This window comes from Camelus dromedarius, chromosome 6, assembly GCF_036321535.1.
Source record: "Camelus dromedarius isolate mCamDro1 chromosome 6, mCamDro1.pat, whole genome shotgun sequence".
Classification (NCBI taxonomy): domain Eukaryota; kingdom Metazoa; phylum Chordata; class Mammalia; order Artiodactyla; family Camelidae; genus Camelus; species Camelus dromedarius.
In genome coordinates this window covers 15,071,945-15,089,381 of record NC_087441.1, presented here as the reverse complement: position 1 = coordinate 15,089,381, position 17,437 = coordinate 15,071,945, and the positions used below count along the sequence as shown (strand labels likewise).

Below are 17,437 nucleotides of genomic sequence, written 5' to 3'. Positions count from 1 at the left end.
CTACTCTTAGGTTTAGATACCCAAGAGCAATTCGTGGATTGATCTGCCAAAAGTCATGTGCAAGAATGTTATAAGCAGCTTTATTCATAATAACTCCAAATTGGAAACAACCTATGTGTCCATCAAGAAGAGAACGGAGAAGTAAATTGTGCTATAGCCACATAATGGGATATGACTCAGCAAGGAAGTCTGCAAACTACTGGCAACAACATAGGTGATGCTGCCTGACATGATGTTGAGCAACAGAAGCCAGACACAAAAAAGCATGCGCTGTGTGATCTCACATAGATGCTGTTCCAGATCTTGAGATATATATATATATGCTCAATTAAAAAACAGAAAATAGATTTATTTAGATTCAGTGGCTTCTAACTACCTCTAGTTTGGCACTGCTCAATTCCAGTCATTTTTTTTGCTTAAAAACAAACAAACAAAAAAACTCTTAAAATTAAAAAAAAAAAGTGTTTAGTACCTAGGGAAATTCCCTCAGTGACATAACTTTCCCTTGTCAGAATGAAAGAATGAAAGAGAAAGAAAGGAAGGAAGGAAGGAAGGAAGGAAGGAAGGAAGGAAGGAAGGAAGGAAGGAAAGAAAGAAAGAAAGAAAGAAAGAAAGAAAGAAAGAAAGAAAGAAAGAAAGAAAGAAAGAAAGAAAGAAAGAAAGAAAGAAAGAAAGAAAGAAAGAAAGAAAGAAAGAAAGAAAGAAAGAAAGAAAGAAAGAAAGAAAGAAAGAAAGAAAGAAAGAAAACGAACGAAAGAAGGAAAGAAAACGAACGAAAGAAGGAAAGAGAAAGGAAGGAATTGGACTAGGCCAGGCCCATCGGGGAGAGGAGCCAGGATTGGGCCTCACATCAGGATCAGCAGGAAAAACCACCGAGTGGAATCAGCCGATGCTGCCTGTGCTGACCTGGCCAATGCTAAAGTCTCACCTGGGGCTCACTCCACCCTTTCTGCTCTCCACTTTCACATTTTCCTATCCAGGGCTTGTTATGGGCTGAACTCTTTCTCCAAAATTCATACGTTGTAGCCCTAATTCCCCAATGTGATTATATTGGGAGACAGTCTTTAAAGAGGTAATTACAGTTACATGAGGTTACTGGGATGGGCCCTGCGATTAGGACACAGACACACAGGAGAGACCACATGAAAACACAAGGAGAAGACGGCCCTCTACAAGCCAAGGAGGGAGTCCTCAGAAGAATTCAACCCTGCCAGCACCTTGATCTCAGACTTCTAATCTCCAGAACCGTAAGAAAATATTACGGCCGCCTGAGCAAACATGTATTAACAGGTTCATCCCCTGGCGGAGACGACTCATTCTCCTGCTCTTGCCTCCTGCCGGCCGTGGCTGTTTCACCTAAGAAGCCTTAACTTTATCCTTGATCTGTATCCAGATCTTAATTCCGAAGACGTTTGGCATGCTGGACCCAGGACATATGCCAAGAACAAACCATGCTGGACAAACATGGGAAACCCAGGCTCCATTTTCTGAAAGAAGGACAAGAGCAAATATATAGAGGGACGGAGTTTAACAAACTCACAGCAACCCACGCAGTGTCTCAGTGTCCTGAGCTTCAAGCTTCTCCCCCGGGAAGTAACTGTAGTCTGATTTGGAGCCTTATTTTTTTAAGTGAGAGAGAAGTGGGAGGTCCAGCAGATACAGTCCAGAGCATCAAAGAACTGTGTTTTTTAATGTGAACATTGTTAAAGCCAAGGGAAATTGATGTCCACTTCCAGGAAGGTGGGGTAGATGTAATTTTCTCTTTTTCTTTCTGCTAAATAAAACTAGAAACCATGGATGTTATGTATAAAACCATAAAAGGTGGAGAGAGGAGGGCAGACAGCTAGAGACCTGGGGACCCAAAGAATAACACAGTGGTGAGCTTCTGGGTTTCCTTTTTAAGCTTCCTGTAATGCAGACTCGGAGCTGAAGAAGAAGGCAACTGGGAAACACCAATGGGCACGGGTGAAAGAAAACCCCAAGTGAAGCCAGCCCTCTCCATGCCTTTTCATGACCCTCTATGCCCTCCAGGCCCTCCATGCCCCTCCATGCCCCTCCAGGCCCTCCATGCCCCTCCAGGCCCTCCATGCCCCTCCATGCCCCCCCCATACCCCTACATGACCCTCCATGCCCTCCAGGTCCCTCCATGCCCTCCATGCCCCCCCCATGCCCTCTCTATATTCTCTCTGTGTTCTCTGCAGGCCCTCTCTTCTCCAGCCAAAGGGAGAGGGACAGGGCCATGTGAGAAGACAGGTTATTTTAGATAATAAATGTTCTATGTCAGTCAAACAACACAGAAAAAAGCTGTGGCCTCACCCTGCCAGAAAAGGCCAAGTAGGGAGCCTAAACTTTCATCTTCACAGGCTTCAAAGAGATCCCCTGGCCCCATGCCCTGCTCTGCCCTGCATGGGGGTGATATCCGAGAAAGCTGAGTAGGGAGCCGGGACTTCACCTCACTGGAGAGTAGCACCACCCAACAGCAGCCGAACGCACATTTTCTACAAGTACCCACAGAACAAGTGTCAAGTTAGACCATATCTGAGCAATTTTAAAAAAAAGCCTTCAACAAATTCTTTTAAATTGGAATTACACACAGTGAATTCTCTGACCATGGAATCAAATTAGAAATCAGTAACAGGACGATAACAAGAACATCTCCAAACACTTGAAAACTAAACAGTAGGTTACTATGTATTCTGGATGGATTGACCTGTTATCCATTATATAATCTCCTTATCTTTCTTTGGTAATTTTCTTTGCTTTGAAGTCTACTTCATCTGATATTAATATAGCCACTCCTACTTTCCTTCAATTGATGTTTGCATGATATATCTTTTTCCATCTTTTTGCTTCCAACTTGCCTGTGTCAGTATATCTGAAATGGGTTCCTTGGAGAGAGCATAGAGTTGGATCACGTTTTTTAGTTTACTCTGCCAATCTCTTTTGTCTTTTAATTAGTGTATTGAGACCATATACAAGCACTGAATGTTTTCTACCTAAGATTGGGAACAAGGCAAGGATGTCCACACCCACTAATCTAATTCAACATAGTGCTGTGAGTTCTAGCTAGTGCAATAGGCAAGAGAAGGAAATAAAGGACACCCATCAGAGAGGGAGAAGTAAAACTATCCTTATCTGAATGATTGTCTACATAGGAAATCCCAAGACTCTACCCCCAAATCCCTAGAGTTAATGAGTTCAGTAATGTCAAAGGATACAAAATTAACATAAAAAACCAACTGACATTGAAATTAAAAGTTGAATGGCATTTATAAATGCTTTAAAATGAAATACTTGGGTATAAATCTAGCAAACCACACACAGGAGCTGTATGCTGAAAACTACACAATGCTGATAAGAAGACATCTCATAGATAGAGACACTCAACATAGTAAGGATATCAATTCTCCCCAAACTGATATACAGATTTAATGCAACTTATATCAAAATCCTAGCAATATTTTTTGTAGATATAGACAAAATATTATTCCAAAATGTATATGAAAATGTAAAGGAAGTATAACAGCTTTAAAAAATTTTTAATAATAAAGTGGGAAGAATCTGTCTATATGATTTCAAGACTTATTATGTAATAAGTCATGTTATTTTTCTGTAATAAGTAATAAGCAATCAAAACTGGGTGGTATTGGCAGAAGGAGAGACAAAGATCAATGGAACAGAATAAAGAACCCAGAAATAGACTCACAGAAATATGCCCAACTGACTTTCAACAATGATGCAAGAACGATTCAGTGGAGTAAAGGTAGCCATCTTCAACCAACAGGGAATTGGACATCCATAGGCTAAAAAAACAAACAAACAAAAAAAAACCCCAAAAACCCAACCTAGACCTCAATCTCACACCTTCTACAAAAAATAACTCAAATTGGACCATAGACTCAAATGTAAAAATATAAAACTTTTAGGGAAAAAAATAGGAGAAAATATTTTTAAATGGATAAATCTGACTTCATCAAAATTTAAAACTTATGCACTACAAGAGACTATGTTAAGAGAATGAAAAGACAAGCTACAGACAGTGTGAAAATATTTGAAAACCGCATCTCCAACAAAGGGTTAGTATCTAGGATGTATTAAAAATTCTCAAAATTCAACAGTAACTTTTTATTAGAAAATGAGCAAAAGACATGAGAAGATATTTCGTGAAGAGATATACAGATGACAAATGAGCACACGAGAAAATATTCCACATATTTAGCCACTGGGGAAATCAAAACCACAATGAGATATCCACTACACATCTATCAGGGTAGCAAGGATGCGGAGAACCTGTATCACTCACACATTGCTCATGGGAACGTAAAATGGTACAGCCACTTTGAAAAACAGTTTGGCAGTTTCTTTAAAAAAAGACAAAACAAAACCTACCGCTACCATATGACTCAGCAATCAGCAAATGCACTCCTGGGCATCTGTCCCAGAGAAATGAAACTTACATTCACACAGAAACCTGGCCACAAATTTTTATAGCAGCTTTATTCATAATAGCCCAAAACTGGAAACAACCTAGATGTCCTTCAGTGAGTGGGTGATGGAATAAACTGTGGTACATTCTTACCGTGGACTAGTCAGCAATAAAAAGGAATGAACCGTTGATACACACAGCAACCCAGATGAATCTCTAGAGAATTATGCTGAGTGAAAAAAAGCCAATCCTACTTTTGATTCCATATGTGCAACATTATTAAAATGACAATATTATAGAATGGAGAGCAGATTAATGGTTTACAGTGGGTCAAGAGGGAGGGAAGCGAGATTGGCTGTGAAACATCAACACGAAGCATTCTTGTGATGATGAAACTGTTCAGTACCCAGAGTCACTGTCCTGGTTGTGATCCTGTTACTGCAGTTCTGTAGGACATTACCACTGGGGAAATTGAGTGAAGGGTACCCTAGATTTCTCTGCATTATTTTTTCCAACTGCATGTGAATCAGCAGATATTTCAAAATAAAAATTCTAATAAAAAAAAACACGAGAGAGAGAAAAAAAGTCATACAAACAGTACAGGGAAAAAATTCTCAATATAGACTGGTTTGGCATGCTATTTATGACCTTGGCGCATTTTATCAGCACAATCTTTCTTAGAGTTTAGTTTGTAATAGCCCAATATGAAAGTCAGCAGAGTGAACTTGTTTTGCTGATGTAAACTTGCTGGTCACCAGCAGCTGACCCTTCAAAGAAAGATGGAGTGTAGCTCTCGGTGATACTCAAAGTCAATCCAGAAGAATCCTCCCAGCTGTGTGCTGGCTTCTCTTTGTAAACATACAATGAAGGAGAAGCTGACAAGGGTTCTGCTTTTGTGAGTCCCCTGCCCCTGATTCCCAGAAAGAAAGGGAGGATGGCATGATTTCAAAAGACTTTCCTTCAGTGAAACATGAGATCTATCTTTGTTTCTTTAAATGATGGAAGGAGCTCATCTTTTGACTTCTGCCAAGTTTCATGGTATTATCAGCAGACAGATGGGCTGGAGATGAGCACATAGGCAGAATCGCCCCTTCTTTCTGCCCAGAGTGCTGGGGAGGAAGCACAGCCCACCCAGGGGTGGAGCATCAGGGGGACACAACTCTGGGAAAGGCATAGGGAATGACTGGTCAGTGACAGTCCATGGCCCCTACTTCTGTGATGTTGGTCCCAATGTCTGTGGAGATGCTCCTGCCTGACCCTACAAAGCTACTGGCATGGCCTAACTCTTCCCCCTCCATATCTTTGACATTACCAAGAGGAAAGGAGGTAGAGCCAAGGTCCAAGGAAAATGGGAGAGATTCTGTTATCAGCACCTACCATCTGACCTCTGGCTTCAGTGCAGGACACCTGCAACCAGGAATAGATAAGGTACACCACAGTACCTCTTAAATGTTTCACTTGCATGCCCCAGATCTGGAGGAGAGGAAGCCCACAGCCCCAGGGGAGCCCAGGGTGCAGCCTGAGGCAATCCACTACACACTAAAATATTCTGTAAGGTTGCATGTTTGCATAAAACTCCATAACACATCTGTTTTATCATTGTGAAAAATGATGTGTGGAAATACTCACCATCAAGCAACCTGAACTTTCAGAGAGATGGCCGTACTCAACTCATGGCTTTGGACATGGAGGGCGTGTCGTGCTGGAGCTGAGGGTCTGTGCTCTGGAAACAAACTGCGTGGATGCATGTCCAGCCTCTGCCTCTTGCAAAGTGAATGGCCTTGGGCAAGTTCCTAATCTTTCCGGGCCTCAGTTTCTTTATTTATATTACGTGGATTACAGCAATGCCTACCTCATAGCTTGCTGAGAAGATGAAGAGCCAATATGCATCAAATACGTGGTGCACATGCTCATTAAACGTGAGTTGGTATCATTACGAGTTACTCTCTGGCAGTTCACACCAGTGCATCAGTCCCACTTGAAAAGCAGTTGACAGCACAGCAGAAATAAACCTGCAATGTGAAAACCCTGAAAATGGATTCCTACTTTGGGAGAGTGAATTGAGACAGAAAGCAATCTGTTTTTGTTGCGTTGGCAAGAATGTTTGGGCGCAGTCTTGTACTCGGGCCCCTTTAAAGGGAGAGTTCTGGGTCCAGGCGGCAGTTAAACCCGTCTCCCTTTTTTCACCCCGCTGCCAAAGGAAATAATATAAATGAGACCACTCGGAGCTGGGCCCTGCAGTTCTGCATGTCAACACTCTGCGTACTCCCCTTTTTAATAAATGGCTAAATTCTACATTTCGACATCGGTGACACTATCCATGTTCTCCACGTCGGCTACTTTGTTGGCTACGCGCAGGAAATCTGAAAGCTGTGGAGAACGTGAGCAGGGCTCAAAGGCGGCCTTTTGTGGCGGGCTCTCAGTTGGAACGTGGTGCGAGGAGAAGCTTCTGAAGCCGGCCCAAGCCAAACACAGGATTTGTCACACGCATGGCAGTGACATAAAACTGGTGTACGATGGTGCCCCTGGTTTTTCTGAAATGCGAGACCCTAGTCCAACCATCCGTGTTGGGGCTGGCTGCTCTCAGGAGTTACCTTGTCATCCAATATCCATAGAAGCCAGAATCCTTTGTTTTGTGCGAGGAACAGTCACCAGCTGTTTTCTGTTTCCACTGAGGGCAGGACAGGAAGAAATAAAATGGATCAAACAGCACAGACAGGAGTTAGCTTAGATACCAGAGAAAACATCCTGATGGTGAGAACTATTGAACGATCAGGGAAAGCTCACTTCTCGGAACATCTTTTTAAAAAAATCCTCAGCATGGACTGAGGAGGAGAAGGCTCTCTGTGAATCAGGGATCAGCAGCCAACATTCCTAAAAGAGCATAACTTTTCACCAACTCTTCGTTTTCCTAAGTAGTGATGGAGAATGAAAAGCCCTCTGGACTAAATAGTGTAGCAAGCACTCCCATCATTGTGGTCATGGCCTTCTCTTTTAAAGGCTAGATAAGGCCCACTGGTAAGAACCAACCATTCCTACTGGTGTGAATCACAGGAATCAGATAACTTCTTAAAGCCCAACCACATTGTTTGCCCCAGGGAATGAAAGTTTAATGAACCCAGGAGAAAAAGGCTTGGGTTCACCCTGGACCTCAACCTGAGGTGGGCTCTTGGGTGTCAGAAAGAAAGGGAGCTGATAAAGTCAGAGAGGATGCAAGAGAAGCAGGGAGACCTCAGTGTCGCTCATCAGCTTCATGGTTTTATCAAAGCTTCTGTCAACCCACACAGCTGCTGAGAACACTGAGCGTCCTCTCCTGCCCACCCATGTCTGGCTTGATGCTATCAGTTCTTAATGTAAGAGCGAGAAGATGGTCAAGATTCCTTCTACACTTATCATTCTCTGATCCTGGGATGCCTCTATTTCCCCCAAAGCCACATGCTCTGTCTTCAGGGGAAGCTCAGAGAGTCTCAAAGGGGCCACACTGTGACATGGATAAGCTCAAAATGGAGTCATGAGGGATACAGGTGTTGGGCCACTACAGGAGTAGAACATATACTAGGAAAATAAAGAGGATATATATCATTTAGTAACAAAGGTTGAAATTTACGGAGAACTTAATACGTGCCAGGAAAATATTCCAAGCACTTTTCACACGTTTTCTCATTTCATCCTCATGACAGCGCTTCATTGTCCCCACTCCAGGAAACTGTGTGAAAAAATGGTTACATCAAGAGCTTAGGAATCCTTATTCTCCCAGCTGGTACGGCTGGGCGTGACCACTGGACTCCCTGGGAGTGTGCCGGTCAAGTCTCTCGTTTCTCTTTCTTGAGTCACCTCTCCCTTGGCTCTCGCATGACTTGTCTCTTCCACCAGCTTGTGGGGTGAGACTGCACAGTCATGACTGGGAGGCACCAAAGGAGCCCAGGGGAGAGGAAGGAGGAAGAGGCTTAGATCAGCTCAGTCCTGGGAATGGGGAGAGAAGGCTGTGTCCTTGACCTTGCCATCTCTTCCTCTTCTGGATAGAAGGAATATGAGTCCAAGGGCCAGAACTCTTACTCCTACGCCCACCCCAGCCACCCCCATCTCTCTGAGCCAGAAAAAATCTTCACAATCTTTGTCAACACAGGGCTCTAGGCAGCCAGGACCCAAACTGGCAATTGAAATGAAACCTTTGTGCTCTTCCTGACCCGACACAGAGCTGGTTTTCTTTTAAAACATCTCAAACCCAATTACACCTCAGGCATAACATTCATCATAGCAGAACTGCCCCATCGGTAAATCCCAATGACAACAACAAAGGTGTGACCAGTTGGTCACACACAGCTCTGCTGAACCGCCCACCACTTCCTCAGTCCTTGTGCATCCCCTGATGATGCTCGGAAGAGCTTTTCTAAGAGCACCTCCTGTTGCTGCCTGGGCCAGTTAATGATAGAGGTAGAAGCACCTGTGTAAAGAGAAGAGGGTGTTAGAGAGGGGACCGGGGTCTTAGCCTCAAGCTGGGGGTACTGGGTGCTACACCCAACCCAGGCTGGGAAGGGGAACAGAGCCTTTGCAGAGCTTTCCTGGCCTTGCTCCAGCCCACACACCAGCCAAAGGGCCTGTCATCAGCCAGAGGGAGAATGTCTGGAGCCTCCTCCAAGGAATTGTCCCGACTTTTCAAACATGGTGTTCCCCTTTTTAATTAAAAAACATTCAGCCCCAGGGAAACCATGCTCCAGCCTCCTCTTTCACTCCCCTCTGTCCTCCCCAGCTCAAGGAAGAATAAATTGTCTGAGGAACCAGAGAAAGCCTGCCCAAGGGGAAATGATTGCACATCAGAGAAGGACTTGAAATTGGTTTGCAGAATGAGTTTGCAGGAGTGACTGAGAAGTCATTCCACACATGAAAGAGGAAATGTTTCTGAAGAATGAAGGGTCTGGAGAGAGACAGTGTAGAAGACAGACAAGGGGCTTAGCAACTACCCTTGGGCACAGCACTCAGAGCGGGAGTCTCTCTCTCTGCCTTCATCGAAGTAAACTGCCGCGTCCAGGAAGCTGATGGTATTTCTTAGGGGGACAAAGTGGAACAGTTATATTCATTGTTTTGCCTTTCAACTATTTCCCCTCAAGGAGAGAGGTTAATAAAGCAGTTGTGGGTGGGCTTAATTTTTTTCTTTTTGTCTTTTAAAGTGGCCAGCTAGCTATCCTTGCTACAAGTGGGGATTTAATTTCAAGTTCACCTTCTTACACGAAGTCCAGAATGGTAACAATAGAGCTTTTCAGGAAAAAGAATATTTTTTCATCCTTAAGATATGGTTTAAATAAAACTACAGAAAAAGAAGATGAATTGGGAAGAGAAGACTTGCCATGACTCTGGCAAAACCCTGAAAATGAGAAGAAAAAAAAAAAAGACATAAACAAGAACTCATAAAAGGACCAAGAAAATTATGAAAGAAGAAAAAAGAACAGGTTCACAGAGAATGTCTGAACATTAGGACCCACCATTTGTTTCTTCCTTCTTTTATCTCTCCCATTTGGCACGGCTGAATCCAAGAGAATTCAGGGAATTAAATGGTCAAACGCTCATGTTTTAACTACTAAGTCGAACCTGGTGTATCACCACCATTGTCTTCTAGGTTCAAGCGCCAACTAGGTAACATGGCCCGTACTTTCTGTCACGATAAGCTGCAGAGATGAGGGAAAAAAGATCCCTGGAGAAATGACAGGAGCTGCTGCTGGGCTGGGTTTTGCTTGATTCTATTGAAAGTCAGTGATGGTGAAACTGAGTGTCCTTAAAACCGAGCTCCCCTGCTGAGTTTGTGATGACCCTCTTCATCCAAAACTGTATTCCCTTTCTTGTCCTACGCCTCTTCCTCTCAGGACTGGGGAGCATCCAAGAAAAGAGGAGATGAAAACCAAGCAGGACCATGTGTGGCTCTCATAGTCACAAAAGCCCCTCTGTGTTCCCTGTTTCTTGTTTGTAGAAAAAGGCTTTAGTCTCCTAAGCCTCCCCTGAGTTCCAAAGAGCAGACTTTAGCAGTTACTAATTAGGAAAGTGAAGGAATGCAGAAACAAAGGAATAGCAGTCAGGCGAGAAAAGTAATGACAGCTTAAACAAGAGTTCAGCCATAAAATGGAGTCCTAGTTCTTAGTTCAGAGTCCAGCAGATTGGCTTTGCTGAGCACCAGGTGACCAGATCCAAGTTTGGTCTGGTAACAATTTAATGGAGAACTACATAGAATTTAGGGAGAGACTCAAAGAGAGCTCTGGGTCTCAAGAGGAAAAAAATCCTTTAGTACCATCTCTGGGACTTGTAGGTAGGTCTTTATTTTAAAGCCTTAGATTTTTGGATAAGTAAAATGTTACTTCCCAGAGTAGCCTGACTATCCATCCATCAGGTAATATTCGTGGGTTCAGTAGGAGTTCATTAGGAGCAGAAAGCCACTAAAGAGGGTCTTGACGTGAACTGGGGGCCCCAGGAACGTAAAAAGATCTACAGCCTCAGTACTGCTTGGCTTTTGCATGAAAGAAGGGACAGACTGGGGGTTCTGGGGAAAAGAGAGAATGCTGACAGGCAATAAAAGCTGAGGTTCTGAAGTTTACACAGGGAGCTTTCACATCCTCCATGTATACAAAGATGTTGAACAAAGATGTTCAGTTTTCCATTGTTACTTTCTTAACCTATCTAAAATAAACAATTAATGAGAAAGAAAACCTGCATAAACAAGATTTCCTTTAGACTAGCCCATTAAAGAAAGCCCTGCACATTTAATTGCTGCACACCAACAAAACACTAATCATTAAAAGGAAAGATAAGAAAAAGACCCCCAAAAAAGGGGGAGAGGGAGAGTTTCTAGATAAAGAGCCCTATTTCCTACCATAAAAGTATGCAAACAAAATAGACCAGGCAAAAGACACTAGAGGAAAAGAGATGGAAGCTAAACAATGGCTTTATTGATTTAAGACATGTGGATTTCATTAGGAAAGCTGAATGCATAAAAATGGGTTGTGATATCTGAACCCAGGCAAGGAGCAAAATTAGGTCACAGAGCTCCTCGGACAAAAGGAATGATGAATCTTTATTAGGTAATTGGACTCAGAGGTAGGAGGAAAAAAAATAACTCTTTTCCTCCCCAACCCCCCTTTGAATAGTTTTTAAGCCTTCAAAGGTAAATCTACATGTTGAACAAAAATGGCAAGTCCCAGAGCCCCGCTTTCTGACACAGCATCTGAACTGCCAAAGAGTCCTTGGGCCAGAAACTAGAGATTCCCGGGGAAAAACACTCATGCTGATATGGAAATAAATAATGTAGAGATCAAAGCAACACATGTAAGATGCCCCAGTGGCCCCAGTGCAAATCTTCGGCTGAATTTGAAAGTAATAAAGTAGCAATAATAATATTTTTTCCCTTGAATAGACATTTCCCTCTGAAGAGCTCATAACCCATGGTAGCATTTCTAAAGTTGATATGCTATCCTTATGGGAGCCTCATTTTAATAATAATAGACAAGAAGCCACAGTCACTGAACTCTTCAAATGAGAAAATTTGTGCTCCAGTAAATACATGGAGAGCAGTGGGAATCCTTTTGTATAAAACTCTTAATTTAATCTTGACCCTTTGGCTTGACAAGCCAAGCCAAGCCAAGGCAAAGTGTTTAATTAAGGGGAGTGGTCTTTTAAACTCTTACATCTTTCTTTCTGTTCCCTCTTTTCTGTGCATCCCTTCTTCTAGAACTTTCTGACTTTTATCTTGTGACCTAGCTGCCTCTTCCTGCTTCCCACCAAGAGCTATGATCCCATGAGCTGGCCCTTCCCTGACTCCCTTGCACATCTGGTCTCCAGAGGATCTCATTCCCTTGGGACCAGCCCCTTGGCAGAGCTCCTCACATCCACCAATGCAGGAAGTAGCTATTAACCTAGGTTTGATCCTTATCAGAAAATGCTTACACTTAAATAGTTGCCTTCAATACATTTCAACACACAATGTTATAAATTGAGCTAAATAACAATGGATGAATTTGCTGACCGAAAAAAGTGTAATCGCCCTTTACATCTTAGAGAAGTAAATGAGTTTTTAAGGCACCTGATTTGTACAAGGTATCCTGCCAAACTCTGAAATGACACAGACAAATCCAACACTAACCAGCCTGTTCCCAAGGACTGAAGACTTACTGAGGCAAGTTAAGTCAAGTAACTTTAATGCAAGGCTGGTGTGTGGTGTGAGGGAGGGACACAGAGACCTGGGGCTGGGAAGGGTTCCCTCCTGGATGAAGGGCCCGGAGACAGATACACAGAACAGTGCCTTCATCTGTGTTTGAAGAAGGGTCTGATTTCAGTAGGGTCGGGAAGCATAAGGGCAGGTAAAAAAGGCTGAGCAAAGGTGGGAAGGGTCCTCACAGGATCTTGTTCTTCAGACAGTCCTCACGGATGTACCAGTGATAGAGGTCTGGATGGTGGAGATCAGGAAAGAGAGGTCCCAGTATCAGGTCAGGCCTCCACCTCACAGCCTCCATGATGGCCAGTGTGGTCCAGGCTGTCATCCAAAAGACTCCTAATGGAGGATATACACAGAGAGGTGTGGGGAAAAAAAGATCTGGAAAGATATGTTGAGATTCCACATGGCAGACCCCAAATGCCAAGCCAAGGAGTTTGAACCTAATTCCAAGGGAACTAGGGAGCCTCAGAAAACACAATAAGTAATCTTTTCAGATGCACACATGTATAAGCGTGTGTGACTGCGTGTGTGTGCGTGTGAGTGCCTAGGTGTGAGTAGGAGGTTATGTGGGAGAGAAGACATGTATGTGTGAGTCTCTGTGTGTGTCTGTGGATGTGTGTGGTGGGTGTATGTATGTCTACTTCTGTGTGTGTATGTGTGCACATGCTAGATATGTGAGTGTGTGTGAGTGTCATGGGTCTGGTGTATGTGTAAATGTGTGAGTATGAATGTATGGGCAGGTGTGTGAGCATAGGAGTGTGGAAAGGGCGTCGGGGTGAATCAGTGACAGTGATGGGGCTAGTCAGGGTGGAAGGAGGAGCTCCATGCAGTGGGCACTTGATGGACTCTGATATCAGCCAGTAGCTCCCCTGGATGCTGGACAGAGTCCTGCCTTGGGAGGGAGGGCTGCCAGCCCCGAGGGCCTCTGCTGCCCTGGCCGGTAGCCAGGCCCTGGCACTGTCCTCCGTGACATCACCTGCCCATCAGTGAAGGATGATGGTCAGTGAAGGATTCAAGCTCTTTCCCTGTGGGCCTCCCCCTCCCTCTTAGGGGAACGCAGGTCTTTCTTTTCTCATCCTTTTCTCTTTTTTGTGCCCTATTTTTTAAAATCTCGTGTGTGTGTGTGTGTGTGTGTGTGTGTGCGTGTGTGCGCGCGTGCATATATAACTTTAAACACACAGAGCACAACGAAGAGATGTGTTGTAGGGTTTTATTTGGATCCTGTTCTTTGACTTGTTGCTCATTAGCAATGTGACCTTAGACAAGTTATATAACTCATTTGTTCATTCTAAAATGTTTGCATAATGCCTAATACATACCTAGCACTGTGCTTCTTTGCTAAAGTGACTTTTAAGAACAAAACAAGGGTGGAGCTTCCTGCCTAGCAGGGGAGCTAGACAGTACAACAAATCGTAGAAATCTGTAACTATGCTCCGTGAAAAGTGTTGAATCAAACGTACAGAACTCTATGAGAGGGTGTATTTGGGGGCCTATTTTCCTCTGAGAAATGGGAGCAAGCTTCCTAATGTTAATCGGGGGTATTGACACTGAGCCAGCGGGGTTGCTGTGAAGATTAAGTGTGCTCATGTGCGCCCCATGGTGCCTGATAAAACCCTGCTCAGCACTCTATTATTGTAAGAGAGGCAAAACGTTCAAGAATGCATCCTCTTGGCTCAGGTTATGGACATAGGAGGAAGGACATTGGATGCCAGCGGCTTTTCCCCTGATGAGAAGGTAGGCTTATCCCCAGCAGGGCTGGCCAACGTGGCCAGGAAGATAGCTGAGCTGCGGCACACACAGGACCAGAGAACATCACTCAGAAGGAGAAGCATCAAAGGGGCTGGAGCACTGAACGAGGCTCTCAGAGCAGAGCCTGGGGGACCCCCAAGGGCAGACCATCCATCCTCCCCCTGTGCAGGGAGGGAGCAGGCACTGCCATGGTCCTCTGTTGGGCCAGACATCGCTCTAATCCCTCTTTCCCACTGATAGACAGCACTGTCTTGAAACGCAGAGGTGAAATGTATATGACAGACTCGGACCCACACAGACTTTTCCAAGTTATGTCTCAGGTTGATCCCCAACTTCTGAAGGGTTCAAAGCAGTTGAACACAATGTTTTTGTTACCCAGCAGCTCCTAGTAACAAGCGAGTACTCTGTGTTCAGTAAATCACAGGTCTATTCAAGAGACTCCTAGTAAGGCTTTGTTTGTTGTTGTTGTTGTTGTTGTTGTGTTATTTTGCTTTTATTTATTGTGGTAAAATATACATAACATAAAATTGAACATTTTAACTATTTTTAAGAGCACAGTGCAATGGCATTAAGTACATTCACATTGTTGTGCGAACATCACCACCGTCCAGCTTTAGAACTCCTTTCATCTTGCAAAACTGAAGCTCTGTACCCATTAAACGACAACCCCTCCTTCCCTCGTGCTCCTTCTAATTTCTGCCTCTGTGAATTTGATCCGCCAGGATTCTCATGTAAGTGGAATCGTACAGTATGTGCCTGGCCCACTTGACTTAGTGTAAGGTCCTAGTGGTTTTTAGAAGTTAATGCACCTTCCACACATGCCTCTGAGCCTAGGAAACAGGTTAAATACAGAGCACATCTGGCCACAGAGGTGTCACAGTGGAGCGTGGTGTGAGTGGCCAGCTCAGGCCAACTGCCTGGTGCGAAGTCTGCATCCAGCATTAACGAGCGGTCTGATTTGGGGCAAGTCATTTAAACTCTCTGTTCCTGGGTTTCCTCACATGTAAAATGGAAAAAATAATGGCAGTTCATGTTCATGGGGCTATTGTGAGGATCAATAAGTTAATGCATGTAAAACACAACAATGCCTGGCACGGAGTCTGCTCTGGACAAATATTAATAAAATTTAAAATAAAGCACATACTTATACATGTCTAAGTGTAAAATTATAAAGTTTATATTCTCATGAACACTTAAACATTTTGACTGATTATTATGAAGAAAGCAAAAATATCTACTCTCAAAAAGAATAGCTTATATTCACTTGGATATTAAACGTAAATTTTCTATTTGAGACATAGAAAGAAAAATGTGTTAAATACAGTGGCCCTCAGTCTTCAGAAAAGGTGAGATCTAAAAGGCTGTTGGAAAGGTTTACAAACGGTATGCCCCAAACCTCCACCTGACAGACACCACAGCCAGAAGGGTGGATAAAGCAAGTCCCATTCAAGAAGTGAAAAGTAAAACTTAAAACACTAGGTGATGCAGCAAAGCTCCATGCTAATGTTCAGAGGTTGAGATTCGGAGATATGATAAGCAATGAACTCTCAAGGGGAAGGAAAAATAATCCCCTCCTATTGCACATTTATGGAAGAAATGTCCCCATTATTGAAGAAAGAGGTGGCTTTTTATCTTAAAAAAGCTCACTTTATAGATTTGAAAAAAACCAAAAAACTCATTTTGAGTGCAGATTTTGCAAACAGAATTCCTTACCCACCTGTTAACTTTCTCATTCAATTTTCTCCTTCTCATCAGAGGTTATCCCTGTGGCTTTGTGGCTTCACGATGCAGATGCATCTTCCAGAGTCCTGTTCTCTGCCTCCTGGCACTCCTGCAGGGGAGACTGGCTGCCCCATGCTGGAGCCAGGCAGTGGCCTCCCAATGTCAGAGCCCAGTGGTATTATGTATCTTCTCTTCCGGTCACAGAATGGCTTCCCCCTGCCCTGCCATCCCTTTTATGAATTTGGCAGGCAGTGAACTTGGGGATAAACCCAAATCCAAAAGAGCCTAATGCAGTTTACTGTGGAAACATGGAAAGAGCCATTTGAGTCAGGCCACGGGTTTAAGAGTGGGACAACCAGCGGTCAAGTCCACCCCGAGTCTGAAATCAAGTGGTCCTTCACTTACAGCAGGAATATAAAGACAGAGAATTAAATTGCTGTCACCCTTCAGCACCCATTTCAGAAATACAGATTTCTTTTAAGAGAGAATAGCCGTAATTCTCCTTTAACTCCAGCTTTTACTTGGCCCCTTTTGTGCTGTGCTGGCCCAATTAGAGTCTTAAAGGGTTTTTTCTGAAATGTTTACTTCAGGAAGGACATGGAATGCACTCTGACAAGTGAAGCCCACATTCCCACTGTTGACTGAGGCTCTTGTTTTCAGTATCAAATAGCCCATGCCTTACCCAAATACTTTACTTGCCAACAAGGATTCAAGACTTCAGCCGCAGGGAAAGGAAAGGAGAACTTAGGGAAATTAGTGGAATCCCAGTAAAAGAGGAGATGTTTAATTAATTTTATTTTTAAAAGCAGGTTTTCAACGGCCCTAGAAAATTCCCCTAGAGTTGTTTCATTAGAAAGAAAACACAGCATGTGTCAGGTATGAAAACAGGAAAAGGGTGAGGGAGCAGCCCTTGTTTAATCATCTCCAACAAGGGGAAATTCGTCTGAGGTAAACAGTTCTCAGAAATAGCAATCATTTCATGAACTTGATTTTCTAAATGGTTGTGGTATCCTTGCAGTCAGGCCTGGGCTGAAAGTCCGCACTCTTTAGGGATATGAAAGCCTGTATAAGTCAGTGGACTATCTTAGGACTCGAAAGAATTAACTTGGGACCCAAAGTGGTGATGATTTTACTATCAGGGAGTCACTGAGAGACAATTATGTCTTATTTATGGGGACTCGAAAATCAAAACAGAAGTAAATATCTGACAGTAATAGTATGGAAATTGATTGAGAGGTAATTGTAGGTGAGACATCTGGACATACTTGGATGATTAAAAAATGTAAAAATATTAACATTAGAGTTGTTAGTTAGATATATATGATAAAATTTCTAGTAGAGCCACT

General features: G+C 43.4%; 1 long non-coding RNA gene across 1 annotated transcript; it reads right to left on the bottom strand.

The window, feature by feature from the left end:
- Window positions 1-12,601: 12,601 nt before the first annotated feature.
- LOC135321474 (uncharacterized) lies at window positions 12,602-16,911 on the bottom strand. The gene is made up of 3 exons (XR_010381217.1): window positions 16,774-16,911; window positions 16,087-16,389; window positions 12,602-12,956 (listed from the first exon to the last, which is right to left on the bottom strand). It is a non-coding gene; the product is annotated as an uncharacterized LOC135321474 (long non-coding RNA).
- Window positions 16,912-17,437: the final 526 nt, after the last annotated feature.